At 38.9% G+C, this 25808-nt stretch overlaps 1 pseudogene across 1 annotated transcript; it reads left to right on the top strand.

The window, feature by feature from the left end:
* The first annotated feature begins 16122 nt into the window (after positions 1–16122).
* On the top strand, positions 16123–25579 carry LOC148860656 (ATP-dependent DNA helicase homolog MER3-like; annotated as a pseudogene). Its single transcript, XR_016112989.1, has 12 exons — positions 16123–16131; positions 16220–16283; positions 16374–16457; positions 16778–16975; positions 17065–17252; positions 17474–17725; positions 17859–17907; positions 22245–22262; positions 23821–23903; positions 23989–24193; positions 24414–24773; positions 24863–25579. The product of XR_016112989.1 is annotated as an ATP-dependent DNA helicase homolog MER3-like (transcript).
* The last annotated feature ends 229 nt before the right edge of the window (positions 25580–25808 follow it).

The raw sequence follows: 25808 nt of genomic DNA, 5'->3' as shown, positions 1-25808 counted from the left end.
ATGTGCTGTGGGGCATTGTAGAGCTTTTAGCCATGTGGAATGCCACTTTATCTTACGTCTTTTTATAAACCTGCAGTTCATTAAACCAGAAATAACAAGAACAACAAACACCAATACAAACACAAAAACAAAAAAGACTACAAACTAAAGAAGGGAAAAATAACAGGGGCCATTGGCACGTTCTGGGCATTCGCGCCCATAACAGCATAGGCTGTTTGGACTCAAATAGCTAAATTATTTCCATCATCCACTACTATATCCAAAACCACAAAGGAAAAGAGAGCTGTAATATCTTTTAACAGAGCAGCAGTATTAACCTCACGAGGAGCTAAACCTGTAATATCTTTTAACAAAAACAGGATATCTCGATGACACAGTATAAACAGAATAGTCTGCCACGTCTGCTGGTGCCATGTTAAAGAATCTGCCGCCAAAGAACGATTCATTCATTGTTCATCACCGCTTCGACTACACGTTACTGACACAGTATAAATAAGGTGCGGATGTCCATCGACTTCTCTGTTCTAACTGCAAAGCTTGTGCTTCCTACGGGTTTAGGTACCGCGGTTTCTCTCCATTATGATAACAAATGGTTACTGCAAATGCAAGATGCTCATGCTGAATTGAAATTCGCAGAGATTCAAATGTTTGAATTAATATGGATTTGTTTCTTCTGCATGCAGATATTTTAATTCATTGCAGAGTGAGTGCTTCTCTGGATGTTCTCTCCCTGACATAAACATGGTCATTTCAGCACCAACTAGTGGTATCTTGAGGCTTCTCTCAAAGTTCCTCTCAAAGGAAGGAGAGTTCATTCATATAAAGGGAACTCTCGAAACAGTACGCTACCTACCTCTAGATTCCTTAAGACTTAAACGTCCATAATCAAGCCCTATTTCAATCAAGTTTTTCATTTAAGAATTCTTGATATTTTATTCTATTGATTCTGATCATGTCTAAACTAAATGTTCTCAAGGTAACTCTAAATCTCAACTTCGATGCTTTTAGCCGTATTATATGTCAATAACCGATCTTGGATAACATTTAGTGCCTTCTAATTGACATAGAACAGTTTACATCTTAAGTCTTTGAACGTGCATGCTTTAGGGGAAATCTATGCCTTTCTGCCTGGTATTTTATTTCATTGGTAAAATATATTCCCTCACAAAGACTGACACCTTCTTTCATTTGCTTGAATGTTGCAAAAAGATCTATATAGCTCCATCAAAGGCCTTGGTACAAGAGAAGCTCCGGGATTGGAACCAGAAGCTTGGTTCATGGGGGATCAATTGTTTGGAGCTTACAGGTGACAGTGATTCTTATAACATAAGAAATATACAAGAAGCAGATATTATTCTAACTACTCCTGAGGTAAATAATTTGGGAATTTGCCCTTTTTTTCTAACTTGTCATCTGCTTGAATTTTATGTCCTGCTGCTACAGTATGGCTTATCATTTGCACAGAAGTTTGATGTAGTGACCCAGTACCGTATAAGAGATGGTGGCTTGAGCTTTTTCAGTGATAGAGCACTTGTGCTTGTTGATGAATTTCACTTGTTAAGTGACATACGTGGGCAGGCATGATGAACTATTACTCATCTTATATCCAGGTTATGTACTTTATAGATTAACTGGAAAAATGATTTTTGTCTCGGGGCTGAAACTGAAAAAATAAGACCACTACTCATTTGTATTAATTTGTTCATATTAATTCTTCATTTGTTCATTTGTTATTTTCAACACAACTAGGGCTAAGTAGACTCCATACTCCATAGGGCAGTCTATCTCACATGTTTTCTCTTCTAGGCATTGAAAATTTCAAAACCATCAGGTTCTTACAGTTCTTTCCCCATGATTTCTTTGTGACAATTTGTTGAAACCCAAATCCACAATTTCTGTAAGATTTTGATATGAATTTATTACAACATTATTTAATTTCAAGGTTTGATGTACCAAAAAGGTGAATTTTGTAGTTGCAGTACTTTCTTCCTCCTAATTTAGTGGGCAGACTTTTGGTGTGACATGACAACCAACTACAGTGTGGGATCCTTTTTTCCTCGTTTAAATGAATGATTGTCCTGAACGGCTGAACCTTGCTGCCTTTTGAAAATTATTTACCACTGCTCTAATTTAAATTTAAATGAACGATCATGAGGATAAAATTAAAACGTAATTACCTTTTCTTTTTTTTTTTTTAATTTCTTCCCTCTTGAAATTCTTATTGACAGTACCATACAAACATTGGCTATGTTTGGATAGACTTCTAGTTTTGTACTTTTAATAGTATCAAAGTACAAAGTACATAAAGTTCTTTTACTTTGGTATTTTTGCTTTAAAAACCATTTGGGTAAAAAATTTTGTAAAGTATAATTTCCAGAAGAGAAGAACCATTTCCTGTTTGGTAAAAGCACGTTAACAGTCATGTGATTCAGTTGTTAAGTCAGTAATGGGAATGTCAAAAGGCAGGGAAATAACAGCTCATTGACAAAGCTACATCAAGGAATCCATTAAACACATGAAGTGGGTTCCTTGCAGATCAGAGATCCAATAGGTAGAGTGCATAGCTATAACAGGATAGGAGGAAATAGCAAGAGCCTTTGTGGATCACTTTAAATCCATATATGACAGCCCAAGAAGAGAGAGAGAAGATATTCCTGACTTTGATTGGAAATTGGAAAGCAGAGATCTGATGGCTGAGCTAGAAAAGAATTTAGAGATCCAAGAAATACAAAATGCTGTGTTTTCAATGGAAAGATCTAAAGCCCCAAGCCCAGATGGACTCACAATGGCCTTTTACCAAGATTGTTGGGACATTATAGGTGGTGACTTAATGGAGGTTTTCTCTAAATTCTTTGATAGAGGTAAGATCAATTTAGGAGCCAATGCTACTTTTGTAGCTTTGATTCCTAAAAATGAAATTGCAAGTCACCCAAAGGATTTTAGGTCCATATGCCTAAGTGATAGTGTGTATAAGGTAATCTTAAAGGTTTTAAAAGAGAGAATAAAAAAGGTGCCAGAATCTATGATTTCTCCAAACCAAGGAGCATTTGTGTTAGGAAGACAAATTATTGCTCAGATCCTTATTGCCAATGAATGTGCGGATTATAGAAAAAGACAAGGAGAAAAGGGGTTGATTTGCAAAATAGACTTGGAAAAGGCCTATGATTTGGTAGATTGAGGATTTCTGCTTTAAGTGTTGAGAGTTAGAGAGTTTAGAGAGAGGTGATGTAATTGGGTTAAGGGTTGTGTCTCTTCTTGCCACTATCCCATCTTGGTTAATGGGGTAGCCAGGGATTTTTTTTCCTACAAAGAGATGACTAAGACAAGGGGACCCTCTCTCCCTTTTCCTTTTCACTCTAATAGTGGATGTTTTGAGTGTTCAAATCTCTATTGTTGATCCTAGAAACTTGGTTAGAGGGTGGAGAGTAGGGAGGGAGGAAATAATTTTTACCCACCTTCAATTTGTTGATGATTTGATCCTATTTTGTGAAGGAGACCCAAGGAGATGGAAAACCTAAAGTTGCTAGTAGAGAACTTTGAAAAGGTCTCCAACTTGAGGGTAAATTGGAATAAAAGTTGTGTAGTTGGAGTTAATAAACAAGAGGCAGAGGTGGCCTTTTGGCTAGATCTCTAGGTTGTGAGGTAAGTGATTGGCCCCCAAAAGGTTAGTAGGATTGAAAAAAAACTACATTTCTTTAAGGGGTAAAATCACTTTAACTAAAGCAACACTAGCAAACTTGCCTTTGTACTTTTGTCTACCTTCAAGATGCTTGTTAAGATTGTGGACCAGATTGAAAAAATAATAGATTTTCTTTGGGAACCTGGTGATTCTAAAAAGGATTTTAGGGTAAAGTGGGAAGTGGTGTCTAGAAAGAAAAACAAAGAGGGATTGGGGATTGACAATATAGATTAAGAAACACAGCACTGCTAGGCAAATGGTTGTGGATATTTCCCAAGGAGCAAGAAAGTTTATGGCACAAGGTGATAAAAAGTGTTCATGTTACGACAACAAATGGATGGGATGTTGGGATCGACCCTAGGGCTTCTCGCTCTTCCCCATGGAAAGACATTGTTGGTTTACTACCTGTTTTCTAACCTTTCATAAGGTATGATGCTTGCCTAGGTAATAAGGTACTTTTTTTTGGGAGGACACTTGGACTGGGGACTCTCCCATCAAGGATAGTTTTCCGATCATCTATTCCCTTTCTTTGAAAAAGTTTCAAGTTATCTCTTCCTTTCGTTTCTCTGAGGACTCTTGGGATCTGGGACTAAGGAGAGGTTTGAGGGACTCAGAAGTGGGATTGGCAGATGATCTTTTTTCTCTACTCAGTTCAGTTTTCTTGGGCCTTTCTTGTCCTGATAGTAGAATTTGGACTGAAACCACTTCAGGCTATTTCTCTTGCTCTTCCTTTTTCAACACTCTAGTGCCCCTTATAAACCTATCTACTTCCTGCAATTTTTCTACTGTTAATGGCGATTCCAGCAAAGAAGTAGTAGCGGTGACAACTGGCCGTGCTTCCAGTGACGATTCCTGGTGGTTGGTTATCAAAGATAGGCGACGATAGAGAAGTTGAACAACGATAGGTAGGGCCATGGCTTGAAGACGACAATCAAAGGAAGAGTATTCGGTCGAGGGGTTTTATCTAAGGGTGGCCACGTATGACCACCGTTCACACGAAAATGGAAGCACAAGTTTTCCAAAAGCATGAAGTAATAAAAGCCGACTTCGTGCTTTTAAAAAGTTTGAAAGCACAAGTACAAAATATGAAACCTAAATGATATGTGGTGCTTTTTGTACTTCTGTATTTTCAAAAGTACTTTGTAAAAGCCTATCCAAACAGGGCCTTCGAGTTTCTCTATTTATTGATATATGTTGTGCTTGTGTCTAATTTGTTTAGCGAATTAAACTTGCAGGTTATGCTCCTACCAAGAATGACTTCTTATTTGAAAACGTATTTGGTTACCTTCGGTTGTTTTGTTTTGCTTTCTATATTCAGTGTTTTGGATCTTCTTAAACCCTATTTTCATTTATCAAAAATAAAGCTTTGATTTCTACTTTCAAGTACTATGTAGATTTTTGGTCATAAATGGAAAACTGAAATTCTGATTGTATGATTCCTGGGTTCATTGTTCAGTGTCTTCAAAACATCATTTTTGGTAAGTAGGGATTGTTAGACAGTTTTGTATGCCCTTAGCTTCAATTAGAATGATGTACTTTATGAGTTTATTATAAATGAAAAAAAGTGCATATTTGATTCATGTTCCATTGGTATGTTTCTATGTAATCCCCTTAAACTGGACACTTAATGAAACTCGTGTTAGATTAGAATGTTCACAGCCAGTGGGTTGGTCTGGGAAGATCTATCCTGACAAGGCTGACACTGTGGTGCTACCAAGTCGGTTGGGGTGGCCTGTCTCAACTTCCAGGGTGAGAACCTAGGCACATACAGTGTAGGATTAATTGAATCTATGAACTGGACCAGATTTCCAGTATTGCCCTAGACCTTGGAGATTGATGGGCAAAACTGGAAAGTTACACCCGACCCCTAGACTCGATTATGATATTGCACTACGTGTCGGATTGGACTGTCTTTGATGTATCAATCAGTGAGATCGTTAGCAGGGGTCAAAACCTAGGTATGTTGGGACAATCTGAGAAATCATCTGAGTGGGTGATCATAGTGATAGGATCAGCCCCTTTGTCGAACAAAGGTAATGATCGGGGATGCACTCTCACTGATGGAAACCAAGACTGCCGGCATCCGATTTCAATCATTGAGATTTGTTTTGCAAAATATATTTTATATGAGATATAAAAGTATGTATATAATGGTTTCTAAAAGGTTTGCAAAAAGTTTTTAATTCCCGGGATCCATACAAGTAGAGAGTGCAACATTGTTCCTTACAGCCGAGGGAGAGGTCCTCTCTTGTCAGGCAGTGTATGATCATTATGGGCTGAGAGATAAAGTGTAAAACCATTGAGGATAATACCTGGTGGGCTAATCTTGAATCTGCCCACAGTCCCTGGGTGTTACAAGGTGGCTTGGCCCAGAGACCACTTAGGGTAAGTGTTGGGCCCATAGAGCCCATTTGATGGGTTTCAGGGGGTGCACTATCCATAACAGTGTATTCGACCAGGGCCTTGTAACAAAGGCTGGGCCAAACCCATGTGGCTGATGTGTAGATCAATGCTTGGGTCCCACGCCATATAAGTAAGCCCAACCGGGCAGCAGTTAGGAAGGTTAAGTGAGCACATAAGCTTGATGGGCCTAAAGCCCATTTCGAATTGGGCTATTTAATTAGTTAATTATGGGGCGAATTCAAAGATAGATTAGCAGATAGAATAGGGTCTTAGAGAGTCCAGATCTGAATGTGATTCAGATATAGAAACATCCTAATGAGATTATGAGAAAGCTAATCTAATCTGCAGATAAGATAAGGGTTTATCCTTATCACCTGAAGAGAAGGCTGATCCAAATATGATTTGGATAAGCAGCTCATAATTGGATTAGGAGCTGATCCTTTAGGTTAACAAAAGGAGGGGGCGGCAACCTTTAGAAAAAAAGACACACAATCAGATCCTCTTTAGTGCTGAAATCACAGAGAATAAAGAATTAAGCAACCCTGCAGAATTCTTTCTTGCCGCCCCTGTTTGCCAGTTCGATCTCCAGTTGTGGGAGAAGTCAAGATTCTATCTTGACATCAATTCTTTGAGAAAGATCTGATAGAAAGTTGTGCTTACGTGCCATCCTGCTGATGCTTGCGAAGGACAGAGTTCTTGGAGAAGAACACTACCGATTCTACTCCATCCTGGACTACGCCATCTTCAGTGGGAGCAGTCTTTGGATCCTTCCTTGGGCGTGAACACCTTCGTTGGGAGATACTATTTCTTCGTATCAAGTATAATCCTCTCCTACTCCTTTTGGTTCAGATCTGGTTCAGTTTATGGTTCAAGAATGATCCTTGAAAATATGATTTTCTAAATAGGGAATTCGATTCCCTGCAAAGACGGAAGAAATTTTTGAAATTCACCCAGTCCTTTCCGCAAGACTTGGGTGTCCATGTGAAGGATATCCCATCCCTTCAGTAGTATCAGAGCCATTGTTTAAATCTTGAACCAATTTGTTTCAGATCTGAATCTGCGCAAATGGGCGGAAGACGTTCTACTTGATTTGCGCAAATATGGGTTTTGGGAAATTTGTTCCCAAAATTAATGGGTGAATAATCTGAAATTAATTTTATATAAATCTGATTATTATTTAGAACTGTTCTTCATGATTTTCTTGATTTATAGGCTATTCGTACAAGAGGAGATCGAAATCTTGATTTGCGCAGGGAACTTGCGATTTTGCAGTTTTTGAATTATTTTGTTACATTTGGTCTGTAAAATATATTTTTTTATTTTTTAGACTGAATGTATAGGTATTCGATCTGATGCAATCATTAATAGAAATAGGATTTCTATTTATTTTTATTTTTGGATCGAAGATGGTGGCGCAGAAAAGGAGATTTCGCAGATGGGAGAATTACAATCTATGATTTGTAGTTTATGAAACTGCAAACTGTGATTTAACATCTGTTTTGCAGGATGGGTTGTGCAAACAGCCCTGTTTGACTGGTTTTTTATTTTCTTTTATCAGTATTTAATTTCAGATTATTTTCTTGAATTAAAGATTTAATTAAAGATCAAACCCTACACCCATTCGAACCAAGATTGGTTCAAACTGTTTGGACCGAATCTAGGGTTTAATCAAGGCTGAAAGTCAGCCCTAGTTTTCCCACTAATGGGCATAAGGATTGATATTTAATTAAATGGTTAATTCGGCCCAACCTGTAAAGGCCCAGTTTTAAATAGTTAAAACTGCTAAAAGCCCACTTAACACATAAAGCTATATGGGCTGAACTATTCGACCCATATACCTAGATAATATTAATGGTTAATATTATTGATTTAAAAATGGGCTTCAAATGGGCCTTACAGATGATTAATTGATTGGATCAATTTATCCTTGCATAAGATGTATGGATGTGTGATGTGCTACGTACATGGGCCATAAGTGCTTGGCCCATTCTCAATCGACAATGACTCTTGCGCACACCATGGCTGAATGCGCATCATTGCCATGGTGTCCCTTTTGGTCATTGGATGACCTCCCTCAGTGGTGGGCCCCACACCTCGACAAGAGGTCACATGCGGAACCCTAGCTGATTTAGGCCCACCGAAATCTGGCTTTATGAAAGTCAGTGGGAGCCACTTTGGTTTGACCTAAAATTAGAATTAGGGCGTAATTAAATGTTCCCTCCAGCTAATATGAGTGCATGTGATAGGGAGATTCATATGATGAATTCTCTAAAGGCCTTCCATCATTAGCATGAGGATGGGTCATTCAGTAATGAGGAAACACACCAGAAAATGGGCTATCCATTTGCTGTTGGGCTTGTCCAAGTGTTTCATAAGATGATAGGAGCGTCATAGACCGATGTGGGAGGGGCTTCACTAGAAAATGGGAACTCTCTCACGGTACCTTGGCATTCACGAATATGATGGGTAAGCACTCACTGGACAGAAATGTTTACTTGAAAACGGCTCTGAACCTTGTCTGACAGAGGCCAAAGGGAAAACTCATATGATGAGTGGATATGATCCTTCACAGAAAGGTGGTGGGATTATGCAACTGAAAAAGTTGGCTCCATGCACCCTATATGATTTTCCACATTTCCAGAGACAACCCGTAGTCTCCGTCACTGAGAAAGGAGGGAAATCTCAGAGATGAATAAATGGAAATGGAACGTAGATTAAAATCCATATCTATGAAATGAACATGAATAAAATATGGTTGTGGACTGATGTTTGCTCTTTTATCAGAAAATGACAAACAGATCATTTGCAAAATTGCTTGATGACAACAAGTTGAAGGGCCCAAACTATGCCGACTGGTACGGGAACCTTATGCTGGTCCTAGCTTTTGAAAAGCTAGACAAAGTGGCAAAGAATCATGCCCTAGAGCATCTGGGTGATAGGGCTTCTGAGGCCCGAAAGAGAGACTATCAGGAATGGGAGGAGAATTCTCCCTTGCCCGGTGTTACATCATTGCCTCCCTAGACAACCCAATACAGAGGCAGTTCGATCAGATCGAACTTGTCAATAACATATTGGATAGTCTCAGGATGATGTATGAAGAGTAGAATCGTTCTACTCGACAGAAGGTATTGAAGCAATTCATGACCGCACAAATGACCAAGGGCCAACAAGTTCACGACCATTGTCTTAGAATGATGGGATATATCAACGAACTAGAGGCTCTTGGATCCAGGCTGGACCTTGCGACCTAGATAGATGCTATCCTTAATTCTTTGCCTCTTCCTTTAATCCGTTCATCATGAACTATAACATGAACAAGCTGAATGTCAGCTTGCAAGAGCTTAGAAATATGTTGCAAAGAGCTGGAGAACTGATTAGAAAGGATGAGCCTGTAGCTATGCTTGTTGAAGCTAGCAAGACAGGCAAGAGAAAGAGGAAGGCAAAGAAGCCTCAGAAGAAAGCCACTAAGGGCAAGAAGCAGAAGAAAGACAAAGCATCGGATGCCTGTCACTTCTGCAAGAAGACCGGGCATTGGAAAAGAAACTATCCTGCCTACCTGGAATCAAAAAAAGGTAATTTCAAAATTTGTGTTATAGAAACCAATCTGTTGGTAGCTTCTGTGTCCTGGTGTATTGACTCCGGGGCTTCAACTCATGCGTGTAACTCACTATAGGGGTTCAAGGTAAGCAGAAGGCTGAGTGAAGGAGAAGTCACACTCTACTTGGGGACTACTGCAACTGTTGCAGCCGCGGCCATAGGAACCGTGGAGTTACTTTTTAGAGAATGAACTATTGTACTGAGAGATTGTCTTTATGTACAAAATTTAAGGAGAAATTTGATTTTTGTCTCAAAACTGTGTGCAGATGGTTATTTTGTCTTCTTTAGTAATACGATTACTATTAAAAGAAATAACAGATTCATCGCATACGGGGAACTGGAGAACGGTCTCTATGTCCTACATACTGATGCATGTGGTCCCCTGAGTGTTAGGACACGGAATCAACACGTGTATTTTATCACCTTCACAGATGATTTTTCACGATATGGTTACGTGTACCTAATGAGACACAAGTCTGAATCCTATGAAAAGTTCAAAGAGTTTAGACAAGAGGTCGAGAAACAATTAGGGAGAGAAATTAAAGCCCTTCGATCAAATCGATGTGGCGAGTATCTCTTTGACGAATTCAGGGACTACTTGAAAGAAAATGGGATAATATCACAATTAGCTCCTCCTGCTACACCACAACTTAACGGTGTTTTAGAGATGAGGAATAGGACCTTATTAGATATGGTCTGGTCGCTTCTCATACACTCAAAATTACCCACATCCTTTTGGGGTTACGCATTAGAAATTGCGATTTACGTGCTGAATCAGGTTCCAACCAAATCGGTTCCGAATACTCCATATGAACTTTGGACCGGAAAGAAACCAAGTGTCGAACACTTGAAGATTTGGGATTGTCCAGCACACGTTAAAAGAACGAGTGCAGACAAGTTGGAATCCAAGACCAGTCGTTGCCTATTTGTAGACTACCCAAAAGGCTCTGTAGGTTACCTATTCTATAACCCAAGTGAGCAGAAAATGTTCTGCAATCAAAATGCGCAATTTTTGGAAACCGACTATATCCTGGACACCCATCGTCAGGAAGTTATTCTTGATGAGAAGAGATCAAGAGTAGTGGGAGATGTCCCACAAGTTCCAGGTAGTGACCAACCTAGAAGATCCACTCGGGTATCCAGGCTACCAGTCCGTTATGGTTATGACCAGGATAGTTACCTGGTGGAAACCTTGACTAGTGAGGAGGATCTCGTGACTTACGTGAAAGCTATGTTCGACATAGATTCCCAGAAGTGGGTGGAGGCCATGAAAGCAGAGATGGACTCAATGGAGACCAATGGAGTCTGGACTCTAGTAGATCCGCCCTCTGGGGTAAATGCAATCGGTTGCAAATGGATTTACAAGAGGAAGAAGGGCCCCGATGGTAGGGTTGAGACATTCAAAGCTCGTCTAGTGGCGAAAGGGTACACTCAAAAAGAGGGCATCAATTATGAGGAAACATTTTCGCCTGTGGCCATGCTTAAATCCATCAGAATCCTGTTAGCTGTAGCAGCATACCATGATTATGAGATTTGGCAGATGGATGTCAAAACTGCATTCCTGAATGGAGATCTTACTGAAGATATCTATATGCAGCAACCGCAAAGCTTCATTGCTGCAGGTCAGGAAAACATGGTATGTAAACTTAATAGATCCATTTATGGACTTAAGCAAGTTTCTAGAAGTTGGAACATTCATTTTGACTCTGCTGTCAAATAGTTTGACTTCGAGCAGAATCCAAATGAACCCTGTGTCTATAGGAAGTATAATGGAGATAAGGTTACCTTCTTGGTTCTATATGTAGATGACATTCTACACATTGCTAATGATGTAGAAATATTAACTACAGTGAAAGTATGGATTTCACAGCAATTCTCCATGAAAGACCTTGGAAAAGCCTCCTATATACTGGGTCTTCAACTCTATAAAGATAGATCGAAGTGGATAATAGGATTATCCCAATCTGCTTATATTGACAAAATAGTCAAAAGATACAGCATGGAAAACTCCAAGAAAGGAAATGTTCCTTTTAGGCACAGAGTCACTCTCTCCAAGAAGATGTCTCCCAAGACTTCTGAGGAGATTGATGGCATGAAAGACGTTCCCTATGCCTCTGCAGTAGGGAGCATCATGTATGCCATGCTGTGCACTCGTCCTGACATTGCTCAGATAGTAAGTGTAATAAGCAGATTTTATGCCAACCCAGGGCAGGAGCACTGAACTACTGTGAAGAACATACTTAAGTACCTCCGAAGGACAAAAGAGTTTTGCCTAGTATTCGACGGTAGCTCACTACAGCTCCAAGGGTATACAGATGCCGATTTCCAGTCAGATCCAGATGATAGAAAGTCTATATCTGGATATGTTTTCACGATAAGATCGTGTGTTGTTTGCTGGAAAAGCAGCAAACAGGGGCCACTGTAGGCTCCACGACCAAGGCCGATTACATTGCCGCAAGTGAGGCTGCCAAAGAAGCCATGTGGATGAAGAAGTTCATTCATGAGTTAGGAGTAGTTTCGTCTAGCACATCACCTATCCCGTTGTTGTGTGACAACAATGGAGCCATTGCTTAAGTTAAGGAGCCACGAGCCCACTCGAAGTCAAAGCACATAGAGAGGAAGTACAACGTATAGAGGGGGCGTCCTGATTCAGAAGGTAGCGTCAGCGGCAAATGTAGCAGACCCATTGACGAAGCCACTATCACAGAAAGTGTTTGAGAAACATGTGGAAAGCATGGGACTTCAGCTTGTACCTGATTGGACCTAAGTGCAAGTGGGAGCTGTTAGACAGTTTTGTATGCCCTTAGCTTCAATCAAAATGATGTACTTAATGAGTTTATTGTAAATGAATAAAAGTGCATATTTGATTCATGTTCCCTTGGTATGTTTCTGTGTAATCCCCTTAAACTGGACACTTAATGAGACTCGTGTTAGCTTAGAATGTTCACAGCCAGTGGGTCGGTCTGGGAAGACCTATCCTGCTAGGGTGAGACCCTAGGCACATACAGTGTAGGATCAATTGAATCTATGAACTGGACCAGATTTCCAGTATTGCCCTGGACCTTGGAGATTGATGGGCAAAACTGGAAAGTTACACCCAACCCCTAGACTTGATTATGATACTACACTAGGTGTCAGATTGGGCTATCTTTGATGTATCATTCAGTAAGATCCTTAGCGGGGGTCAAAACCTAGGTATGTTGGGACAGTTTGAGAAATCATCTGAGTGGGTGATCATAGTAACAGGATCAGCCCCTTTGTCGGACAAAGGTAGTGATCGGGGATGCACTCTCACTAATGGAAACCAAGACTGCCGGCAGCCGATTTCAATCGTTGAGATTTGTTTTGCAAAATATATTTTATATGAGATATAAAAGTATGTATATAATGGTTTCTAAAAGGTTTGCAAAAAGGTTTCAATTCCCGGGATTCATACAAGTAGAGAGTGCAACATTGTTCCTTACAGCCGAGGGAGAGGTCCTCTCTTGTCAGGCAGTGTATGATCATTATGGGCTGAGAGATAAAGTGTAAAACCATTGAGGATAATACCTGGTGGGCTAATCTTGCATCTGCCCACAGTCCCTGGGTGTTACAAGGTGGCTTGGCCCAGGGATCACTTAGGGTAAGTGTTGGGCCCATAGAGCCCATTTGATGGGTTTCAGGGGGTGCACTGTCCATAACAGTGTATTCGTCCGGGGCCTTGTAACAAAGGCTGGGCTGAACTCATGTGGCTGATGTGTAGATTAATGCTTGGGTCCCACACCATACAAGGAAGCCCAACCGGGCAGCAGTTAGGAAGGTTAAGTGAGCACATAAGCTTGATGGGCCTAAAGCCCATTTCGAACTGGGCTATTTAATTAGTTAATTATGGGGCGAATTCAGAGATAGATTAGCAGATAGGATAGGGTCTCAGAGAGTCCAGATCTGAATGTGATTCAGATCTAGAAACCTCTTAATGAGATTAGGAGAAAGCTAATCTAATCTGTAGATAAGATAAGGGTTTATCCTTATCACCTGAAGAGAAGGTTGATCCAAATATGATTTGGATTAGGAGCTGATCCTTTAGGTTAACAAAAGGAGGGGGTAGCAGCCTTTAGAAAAAAAGACACACAATCAGATCCTCTTCAGTGCTGAAATCACAGAGAAGAATGAACTAAGCAACCCTGCAGAATTTTTTCTTGCTGCCTTCCTGTTCTTGCCGCCCCTGTTTGCCAGTTCGATCTCCAATTGTGGGAGAAGTCAAGATTGAATCTTGACATCAATTCTTTGAGAAAGAATTGATAGGAAGTTGTGCTCACGTGCCATCCTGCTGATGCTTGCGAAAGACAGAGTTCTTGGAGAAGAACACTGTTGATTCTGCTCCATCCTAAACTGTGCCATTTTCAGTGGGAGCAGTCTTTGGATCCTTCCTTGGGCATGAACACGTTCGTTGGGGGATACTATTTCTCCGTATCAGGTATAATCCTCTCCTACTCCTTTTGGTTCAGATTTGGTTCAGTTTATGGTTCAGGAATGATCCTTGAAAATATGATTTTCTAAATAGGGAATGCGATTCCCAGTTGAAGGGAGAGAAAATTTTTTTGAAATTCGCCCCCTTATTCCGCAATTTTTTGGTGTCCATACGATGGATCTCTCATCTCCTTCAGGGATCACATACCTTACTGTAATGTAGGTCCAACCTCCCCCTCTTTTACCTCTTTTTACACTCTTACTTTCATCTCAAAATGTTTGGAAATAATCTGATTCTGAGATTTGGTTTGAAGACATTCTTATGCAACACTCAAGAGGGAAATCTGCCTTGATTTTCTGCTCCACCAGAAAAGGAGCACAAGAAGCTGCACTCCGTCTCTCTCAGATGGCAATGGACTTGGGGCATTCAAATCCATTGATAAAATACAAAGAACAACAGGAGAGGCTAAGAGAAGCTTCTCTAGCATGCAGTGACAAGAAACTTCAATCATGTATTGTTTATGGTGGTATATTCTTGGCTTACTACTCAATATATTCCTTTCTCTTTTCAAGCATGTTTTCTTTTATCTAATTTTCTTTGTCATCTTAGTCTAGCTGCTTGATCCTGGAGTATCTACTGATAACACTTGGAAATAGGCTTTATAATCTTTTATCTTGTTGTTCTTCTTATTAGCTAGTTGTTGAAGTTGGTTATCACAATGGTGGACTTTGCTTAAAAGATCGCAACCTAATTGAAGGTCTTTTTCTTAATGGTGATCTTTAAATTCTGTGCACTACAAATACTCTAGCACATGGGATAAACTTACCAGCACATACAGTAGTCATTAAATCAACACAATACTTGTAAGTCGAAGTGTTGATCTCTATTCATATTTGGAGTTTAGTTCTTCTGAATTATAATGATCAAAGAGTACCATGAGTGACATCATGTTTAGACACTAAAAAAATTTTCCCTTGTTCAGCAACATGGAGAAAGGCCTTTATGTGGAATATGATAGGTCCATGATACTACAGGTATGTCATATCAGTCTTTGGATTCAGTTAAAATAGATTTCTTTCCTTACATTAGGAATATAGTGGAACTCTTTGCATATCCATTCCTAAAATTTAGAAATAAGATAAAATTATTTGGTCCAATGTATTCATGTAAGTCTAACTTTCTATCTCTCTCCTCCATGATATTTCTCTTTGACTAAGCAACTCATAGCGATGGTTAATTCCTTTTTGTAATATATCCTGCATCTCATATATTTAGTTTTTCCATATAGTCTGTGCTTTGTTATTTACATGGACATATAAATGGCATATAGATGCAAGTGGGTCTAGCACTGTCAGAATGGAATTTCTTGCACATAATTTTATTTTGAGAAATGGTAAAATTTGAATTAATGGAGGAAATGCATTCCTCAGAACATCATAGAAAGGCCACAGAGGTGCCAGATGGAACAGCCCATCAATAACAGAGTATTGAAAGAATTGTTCCATAGGATTTGAAGAATACATAGAACATATATAAGAGCCTTTAAGAACTAATACACAACATCTATACATGCATTCCTTGGTATTCTTGCACAATTAATCCTTCTTTTAAAGGTGAATCAACTATTTGGAACCTGCATATGTGTGGAAGGGCAGGTCATCCACCATTCGAGGATACTGGCATGGTTATAATCATGACAAGGAGAGAAACAGTAATTTGTTCACTCTATTCTTTGTAGTTAAGACATTTTCTTGAATCTCTTGAATGGATGTGAAATGGTAGAATCTCACTATGCCCTTGGCTTTATTTTCCTGGATATGCTTGGTGGCTGGGGTTTTGTGTCATGTTAATATCATTGATGCAATGTTATTGTGTTCAAAATAGATTTCTATCATGTATCACAAAGCATCTAATTGCAGAAATAGTTCAGCTAACTATCTTTGACATAACTCGGGCCATTGAGTGGATGAAGTATTCCTATTTGTATGTGAGAATGAAGAAGGCATGTGTTCATTGGAATCATTTTAAAGATTTCACATGGGTATTCTTTCCCTGTCCAAGCATGTATCTTATACACTGCTGTATATTAGAACCCTAAGAATTATGCTGTTAAGAAAGGGATTCCCAGTGAATGTCTAGAGAAGCATATGCATGGTAAACTTATATACTCTCTTAAAAAGTTCTTGACTTCTTTTTTTTTTTTTTGCATTTTGCCAAATTGATTAATTTCACACAAAATTGTAGAGATATGTGTGAAGAATATTAATGAGCTGTCAAGACATGGAATGATTTGGACAGATGAATATGGTTTTCTCTTGAAGCCTCTAGGTATCTTGAGCTTATAATACTACGGTCATTATTTTCATGATTTACAATAATGTCATTAATTTTTTATCTGAGCTTTTTGCCATTCTTTGTTTTCACTATTTCAGAACCTGGAAAGCTGATGACAAAATACTATCTGAAATTTGACACAATGAAACACATTATAGAAGCTCCTGAAAGATGAAGTATGGAAGATGCACTTCACATTATTTGCCGGTCTGAGGAATAACTTGTATGTATATCCATCCACTAATGACAGATCCTAGTATTTTACAATTTAGCTAGACATGTAATATAACGTACTCATACACTGTGACATGAAGGGATACAACTCAGACGCAATGAAAAAAAAGCTTCTGAATGACATAAACACTGATAAAGATGGTCGCCTTCGTTTTCATATTGTTGGTGAAAATGACAAAAAGAAAAAGTGTATCCAAAGCAGAGAAGAGAAGATATTTGTGTTAGCAAATGACTGCTTGAATGGTGATCCTTCAGTGCATGATCTATCCCTCAACCAGGTCTATCTCCTAGTGGATGATACCATGTGGCTTCATAATTTTATCATCCAAGCTTGAGACCAATGTCAGAACTCATCTATATTGCACAGGACATGAACTCCATATTCTCAAATGGATGCAGAATTGTGAAGTGCATGAAAGAGTATTTCCTTTACAGGAAGAACCACAAAGAACAATCAACTCTACTCTTCTATCCAAATGTCTACACGAGAGACTCTGGGATGACAGTCCTTACCTGCTGAAACAATTACCGGGCATTGGAATGGTGACTGCTAAGGTTCTTGTTCCATTTCATTCCTTATCATACTTTGTTTATATTTCTGAATAAAAAAAAAACCAATATCCAATGTTGACCCCAGCTATCTGGGTCTTGAGAGGGTGGGCTGGATATGGACCTAACATTGACTCTAGATTTCTGAATTTATTTCTTTAAATACATGATCCCTTAAATCCTAGATTTAGAACTGAAATGATTTTATTTGTCATTAAATCTACTAGGCACTACATTCAATTGGAATTATTTCATTTGAGACGATGGCAGAGGCTGATCAAAGGAGAATTGAGATTGCCACTGGTCGGAAGTACCCCTTTAGTAACCATATAAAGGAGTCTCTCTTGACACTTCCACCAAATGTTGAGATGAAGGTTGAGGAAATTGAATGTCAAAGGCAAGGAAAGTCAAAGTTAGCAATAACATTGACTAGGTTATCACAAGCCATTGCATCAACTAAGCGGCATTATGCTGATATTGTATACATTCAAGAAATCCCTTGCCATTTTCTTTCTGTGGCCCAGTTATAGTTGGGTTACTCTAGATAGTCTCCCCATTCTGAATTTGAACACAGTTCTTTTAACACATACAAGTGATTATGATTGCATGCAGGTTGTTGGTTCAAGGAAGACAACAACATCCTCTTTCATGAGAAAATAAGGTGATATCGACTTTTTTTTTTATAGAGAATAAAGGGGATACTGGTAATAATATTGCCAATATAACCAAAGGCGTCACCACATGTCTTGTATCCTCGTTACCCCACTTTGTTAATCCATGCAATTTCCTAGTTCAGATCTCAACCTGGTAGAATTATTTGGATTATCTGGTTAACTGCGTCATTTTGGACATGGGGCAATTTTCCATAAAATCCCATGTATTGGAGACAGGGTTGCCTTTTGTACTAGGTGATCTTCCTGTGGTGGGGGTGGGGGCTATAAATCTGACTCTCTAAAATTTATTATGTCCTGGCTGCTTGTTTCAATGACTCCAAGAGTAGCCAGGACTGTTCAACACTTCTCCACTGCTGCTAAGATTTGGAAGAAAATGTTTTAAACTTATGGACAAAGAAAGAACAATGCCAGAATTTATAGGCTGAACCAAGGCATTGCTGCCTTGAGACAAGGAGATATGACTGTTGCAACGTATTTTGCAACCCTAGAAGGACTATGGGAAGAGCTTGATCACCACCTTATACTTGATTGGGAGAATGCCAAAGACAAGGAGAGGCATGATAAACAAATTGAAGAGGGTAGAGCCTTTAAATTCTTGGTTGGTTTAGACCCAATGTATGAGAGCATAAGGTCTCAAATTTTGGAAAGGGATGAAATGCCAGATTTACATCATGTTTATTATCTAGTAAGGAATAAAGAGGTTAGGAGGAAAGAGATGCAAGTTGACACTCAAATAAACCCAGCTGAACAGCCTATTGAACATTCAGCCCTGATATCTACAAATCAAAAGGGGAATACGTATTCAGACAAGAAGCATCTTAAGTGCACTCATTGTAGAGGTGAAAGGCATGTAAAAGAGACGTGTTGGGTTCTTTATCCTCATCTGAAACCAACTGCCTTGAGGAAAGACAAGAAGCACCAGAAGGGTCAAGTAGCAAGTGGGAACGTTGTTACTAGTCACAATGATGATAGTTCAAAGAACTCATCTACAGTTGCTTCTTCTCCCATGGGACAGACTGCTAATTCCTCTGATGAGGTAGAGGTACTTAGCCAGGCTTTAACCCGTCTAAGGACTAATTCTCTTGCTTCCACCTCCCTTGCCAAATGAGGTATTGTCTTTGCTTTTAGTGCAACTAGTTCTATTGACTCTACTTCTTGGATTATTGATTCCGGTGCAACTGGCCACATGACACATATGTCCTCTCTATTTTCTTCCTATCACTTATTGTTTGGTCAAGATAAGATGAGAGTTGCTGACAGTTTTCTCTCCACCATCTCTGGGAAAGGGGTGGTTGACCTAATCAAGGACCTCTCTCTTAAATCTGTTCTTCATGTTCCCAATCTTTCTTCCAATCTCTTATCTGTTTCAAAGCTTACCAAGAATTTGAACTGTAGCATAACCTTTTTTCCTACACATTGTGTCTTTCAGGACAGATTGACGAAGAGAATGATTGGGAGCGGTCATGAGTATGGAGGTCTCTACTATTTTGATGCAGACATCAGTTCGGCCTTAATAACATCTATTGCTAGTAGTTAGAACAATGTGTGGAGTCAATAGGTAAGTTACATTTGTGGCATGCTTGGTTAGGTCATTTACCTTTTTCATCATTGGAAGGGTTGTTTTTGGAATTATTCAAGGGTATTTCAAGTCAAAGTTTAGTTTGTGAAGTGTGTCAGTTGTCAAAGCAATGTAGAACTGTTTATCCAATTTCTAGTAATGAAATTCAAGCTCCTTTTGATTTAACTCACTATGATGTTTGGGGCCCTTCACCTCTTGTTTCTGTTGATGGCTTAAGTTACTTTATCAGTTTTATTGATCACTACTCACGATGCACATGGATCTACTTGTTAAAAGGACATGATGAAGTGGCACGGATAACCATGACATTTTGCAAAATGATTGAAACACAATTTGACAAGAAGATTAAGCAATTCCGGTCAAACAATGTTGCTGAATATTTTGAAAGATCCTTGAACCTGTTCATGGAGGATATTGGCATGCTACATCTGTCATCTTGTGCTAGTACCCCTCAATAGAATGGGGTTGCTGAGCACAAGAATAGACACCTATTGGAGATCGCTCGAGCCTTACTATTTCAGCACAAGGTTCCCAAGCACTACTGGTCTCAAACAGTCCTTACCGCATCATATCTGATAAATTGAATGCCATCCAAGGTGTTGGGTATGAAAACTCCTTTCTCTGTTCTTTGTCCTAATCTTCCAGACTTTCCCCTTCTACCTAGAGTCTTTGGTTGTGCATGTTTTATACATGTAAAGGATCCAAAGAAGACCAAGTTGGATTGTAGGGCTACGAAAGGAATATTTCTAGGGTACTCTCCTACACAGAAGGGTTACAAGTGTTATGATCCCGTCACCAAGAAGAAATATGTCACAAAAGATGTGGTATTTTTTGAGTCTCAATCCTATTTTCATTATTCCCAGAATCCTCTTCAGGGGAAGACTAGTGGATGGAAGAGGATTCTTCTTTTCCCTATTCTTTTATGCCTCTTTCTACCTCGAGCCTTCCATCTTCTCCTCCTGATCCTCCTAGTTGTAGCATCCCGGGTGAACCTAGTGAGGCTCCCATTGTGCCAGCTACCACTCTTGATATTGCAGATGTTACTAAAGACTCCAGTAGGCAACAAAAGGATATAAGAATCACCTACAATAGAAGAAAAAAGGGCCCTCTAACTCATGGCTACAACCAATTGGACTCGGATCAACCTGTCTCAGCAACTCCAGGTAATCTTATCACGCATACTTCTAATTTGGATCTCCCTATTGCTTTTCATAAGCCTACCCGTTCTTGTACTATCCGACACCCCATTGCTGAATTTGTTTCTTACTCACATTTATCTCCTTGTTATTATTCCTTTATATTTGCTCTCTCCTCTGTGCATGTCCCTACTAGGTACTCAGAGACAGTGTTTGACCCAAGATGGAAAGAGGCTATGAATGAAGATATGAAAGCCTTAATGAAAGCAAGGACTTGGGAATTAGTAGATCTACCAAAAGGGAAGAGCACTGTCGGATGCAAGTGGGTGTTCACTGTAAAGCATAGGGAGGACAGGTTCATTAAAAGGTACAAGGCCAGACTTGTGGCAAAGGGGTTTACTCAAAGGAAGGGATTGACTACAAAGAAACCTTTGCTCTAGTAGCGAAACTCAACACAATCCGGGTTTTATTGTCATTAGACACAAACTTCTCATGGGAGCTACATCAACTGGATGTGAAGAATGCTTTCCTAAATGGTGATCTACATGAAGAGGTATTCATGGATCCTCCACCAGGTTATGTGTTTGATAGGAAAGTATGTAAAGTGAGGAAAGCATAATATGGTCCTAAGCAGTCTCCTCGAGCTTGGTTTGAAAAGCTTTGTGGGGCCATGAACAAAGTGGGGTACACTCAAAGTGGGGCAGATCATACCTTATTCATAAGGAAAAAAAATAGCAAACTTACAACACTCATTATCTATGTGGATGATATGGTGATTATAGGGGATGATCTGGAAGAGATAAAATGATTAAAGGAATTCTTGGCTTCTGAGTTTGAGATCAAAGACTTGGGCTATCTGAGATACAGGGGTCTGCATTCCTTATACTCCTTCCGGGATGTAGATTGTAAATATGCCAACAAAAGGGCTAGCTTCAACAAAATTCTTGGATTTACTTGGCAAACTAAACATGATTGACATCCATGCTTAGCTTGAGGGGGAGTGTTGGTTTGGCTGATTTAATGTATATGTTAGTCATTGTTGTGTCTTAAGTTATTAGTTATTGGGCCTTAGTTATTGGGCCTAAACTTGTTTAATGTTTTTATTTGTCTAGGTGTCCCATCACTAATCAGGGGCATTCTAGTCCATTCATGTAACACTATGTAATAAACATATATATATAAGATAGTAGTGTCGGCTGAGAGTTTTGAGCCACCATTCTCAAACTTTCTCCTCTTCTTCTTTTCTTCTTCTTCGGCTGCTTTGTTCCAGCAAACATCTTGTATCCTCATTGCCCCACTTTGTTAATCCATGCAATTTCCTAGTTCAGATCTCAACCTGGTAGAATTATTTGGATGATCTGGTTAACTGCGTCATTTTGGACATGGGGCGATTTTCCATAAAATCCCTTGTATTGAAGACAGGGTTGCCTTTTGTACTAGGTGATCGTCCTGTGGTGGGGGTGGGGGCTATAAATCTGACTCTCTAAAATTTATTATACAAAATCATGCATATGGTAGATTTCCTATAGTTTATACTTGTAAAACTACTTACTAAACCATTATTTATTGTACTGGTATTTTACCCCTCCATTTTGTTTGGCCGCTACAGAGTGGATGAACTTTCCAGGTAAGGAAACCAGTATCCTTATTGATCTATCTGATTTGCATTTCTATATTTTCTAAACAATAAATATGATATGATATGCTTGCTTCTTGGACATTAGATGCTTTTGTATGGTATTATGTTTATTGTCTAATCTCCAAGCTGTTAAACATAGGTATTTTGATATGATAATGTAGTATTTTGGTTTGATGTAGCCACCCGGGCATTGACAGAATGACAGGGGGTACTAGCACTAGGGCCTAGGAAATCCCAAGACTCTGGAACATCCATATTTATATAGCACCATGTCTTTCTTTTTTTTTTTAATAATTTAAAGCGAACTTACCAAGATACTAAATGTAGCCACTTGAATTGCATTGCTGAGACTTACAAAGTACCACATGGTTGCCTAAGTCCAAAGGCAGTTAATGTGTCTTGGAATCTTGAAGAAAAGAGTATTAGAAAGTAGGGCTGCAAGCAGATCAGATAATCAGATAGAATCAGATATACCTAAATCTAAATTAGATTCATTAATATTTGGATTACTTGGAAATAGGAATTCTGGATTATTCTAGTAGATTTAGTGTGATACTGTGATTAAAGTAGGAGAGCAAGAAACAATGTAGAAAAGAGTGGAAATGAAGAGACGAGAAGAGAAAGATTGAAGGGAGGCAAAAATTCTTAGGCATGTATATACATTGAATCAAATCGTATCAGATCATCCTTAACCAGATTGATTTTGATTGGAAATTGGACCAACAGATACCTTTTTCAACCCTATTTGAAGGAAGTTGTTCCAAGGAGCCCCTGTATACCCATAATTTGGCCTTTTCTTTCTCTATCCACCAGAGACAACTCGTTCCAACTCCTTATTTCTTATTTATTTTTGGGGATTGGTTTAGGCACATCCAATGATAAACTAGGCAGATCACTTGTAGAAAGACTAGGAAACTTTTTTATGTAAAATGTCAATACATAAAGAGGTTTTTGGTCTTTTAAAATGTCTTTTTGAATAGAATTTTTGTTTTGAATAATGTTCAGGGATGTGCCTCTTTCATTACAAAACAGGACATGTCCAAATCACTCTCCCTATTTTCAATTTGTTAATGTAAAATGTCAATACATAAAGAGGTTTTTGGTCTTTTAAAATGTCTTTTTGAATAGAATTTTGTTTTGAATAATGCTCAGGGATGTGCCCCTTTCATTACAAAACAGGACATGTCCAAATCACTCTCCCTATTTTCAATTTGTTAATGTAAAATGTCAATACAAAAAGAGTTTTTTGGTCTTTTAAAATGTCTTTTTGAATAGAATTTTTGTTTTGAATAATGCTCAGGGATGTGCCCCTTTCATTACAAAACAGAACATGTCCAAATCACTCTCCCTATTTTCAATTTGTTAATGTAAAATGTCAATACATAAAGAGGTTTTTGGTCTTTTAAAATGTCTTTTTGAATAGAATTTGTGTTCGAATAATGCTCAGGGATGTGCCCCTTTCATTACAAAACAGGACATGTCCAAATCACTCTCCCTATTTTCAATTTGTTAAATTGTATTTCTAATTTTGACAAGTCTATTTCAGCCCCTACAATTTGACGGTTCTTGTACCAAATCCTAGAGAAGGGAAGCTGACTATACAAGCTGACCTAATCTTTGAAGAATACAGTAAGTTGTTATTTTATTTCAGCTGATATGGAGTGGAGTTAATTCTCAGATTCACCCAATTTATTCTAAGGTGATGTTCATGCAGTTGGTCTAGATGTCCATAAAAAGCTTGTAATAACAAGGGAAAGCAGTTCAAACCTAAGCTGCATGAACAGTAATAAGCAATACACCACCTTTACTCTGCCGAAAGAAATCTACATGGTTGAAGATGACGATGACAACACCACCTCTCAAGCAACAACTGGAGAAAAGAAAATTCCTAGTAAATCCAAATGGGAAACATCTTCCACGTGAGCAGCCGTTTTTTTCTTGGTAGTTAAATTGGTTTGAATTTTCTTTTATAGTTCATGCCCATGACACAATTGGGTCTGAAAACTACTCATGCCTTTGCTTACAGGCCGAAGGTACTTCGTCTGATACAATTCCAACACATCTTTGCCTGCACCTGAGATTTTTTTTAGCCTGCATTTTAACTGTTCTTATTATGGTTTTTCTAAATTCTTACTTTAGGCACCCCCATTATTGAAGCTGAAGGAAACGAGTGTGAAATTCTCACTGAAAAAACTATATTTGACCACATACGTAGAAAAGCTAAGAACTTTCCCATGTTGGCTGCATCAAAAACCACGTCTTCAACATCAGAAACCTCGGTCCCTACACGAAAACGATCATACGACAGTGGATTTCAGAATGCAACTTCTGTTCTGGGAGACAAAGATAGAAATAAAATTCCGAGACAGACTGTGGTCCTTTCAGAACTGCACCCCAGAAATGTGGAAGAGAAAAATTATGTCATAGATATAGATGGGCATGGTTTCATCTCCGGAGGCTTGAGCAGCTTCAATGTCCTAAAGGAGCACGCTCTTACAGGTATTGACCAGAACAATTTCTATTCATTGCTATCTTTTATCTTCGATGTAAATTTTACCCTTCACCTTTTATGTCTATATCTTTTCAAGGTGTTCATGCTCCTGAAATTGAAGAAAACAGACCAAGAACTGCAAATGAAGGAACAATATCTGCTGATGTGAAAGTCAATGATTTTCTGACGTTTGACACACCCAAAGATTTTGAGGCTTTGATCATTACAGTAAAACAATTTTGTGAAGAACAGCCTGAACTTCACAATGCTACTGACATGTTGGAAAAAGCAGCTCCAAGTAACGTCCTGATGGGCACTTGTAGTACTCCAGATTCAGAACCCAGAGTGATGGAAGAATACATTAATGGAACCAAGGGAACTGCAAAATCCAAGCAATTTATAGTTTCCAGAAGCCCCAATGAACATTTCTTGTTTGCTCCATCTGAAAACTGTTGCTGCTTACATCTATTTTGCAGCTGGGGCTTCTGGAAACAGTACGTGGAAACAAGGTATTAGCGTCATCCCTTGGCTTTCAGAGTGTCTTTTCATTTCTTTGATTTTGTTTTACTCGAGGGATGCTAGAAAAACCGTCTACTATTTCATCAGGAACGGGATAGTGGATTTTCGTCTCTCTCTTGATTCCTAACCTACAAAAGGCTTGGAAGTCCAGGACTTGCTTAAAACTTTATTACAAGTGTATATAGTGGAATACCTGTCACACTGATTTTTTTAATTCCTTGGTATGGCGTATCATGTCAGCAACAGATGAATTGGATATTCATTTGATGAATATCAAATTAAGCTTTGGTTTTAACTCTTAAACCAACCGAAATGAATTTAGTTAATACTAAGCTTTGGTTTTAAACCAATTACCAAAAATAAACTTGGATATCAGATCGAATCAAATTTGTCGACTTGAATTCGGATAAACCCAAATCCAAATTCGATTCAATCCACTATTTGAATCCCCCGTTTAGGCACGATGTTAAAGATGGGCTTTGAGTTTTGACCAACTTGTTAGGCTGATAACATAGCAATGCTTT

Source organism: Nelumbo lutea, chromosome 4 (assembly GCF_056320005.1).
Source record: "Nelumbo lutea isolate HS-2025 chromosome 4, American lotus-T2T, whole genome shotgun sequence".
NCBI lineage: Eukaryota > Viridiplantae > Streptophyta > Magnoliopsida > Proteales > Nelumbonaceae > Nelumbo > Nelumbo lutea.
Note: the sequence above shows the minus strand (reverse complement) of the source record. Positions and strands in the feature narration are given on the sequence as shown.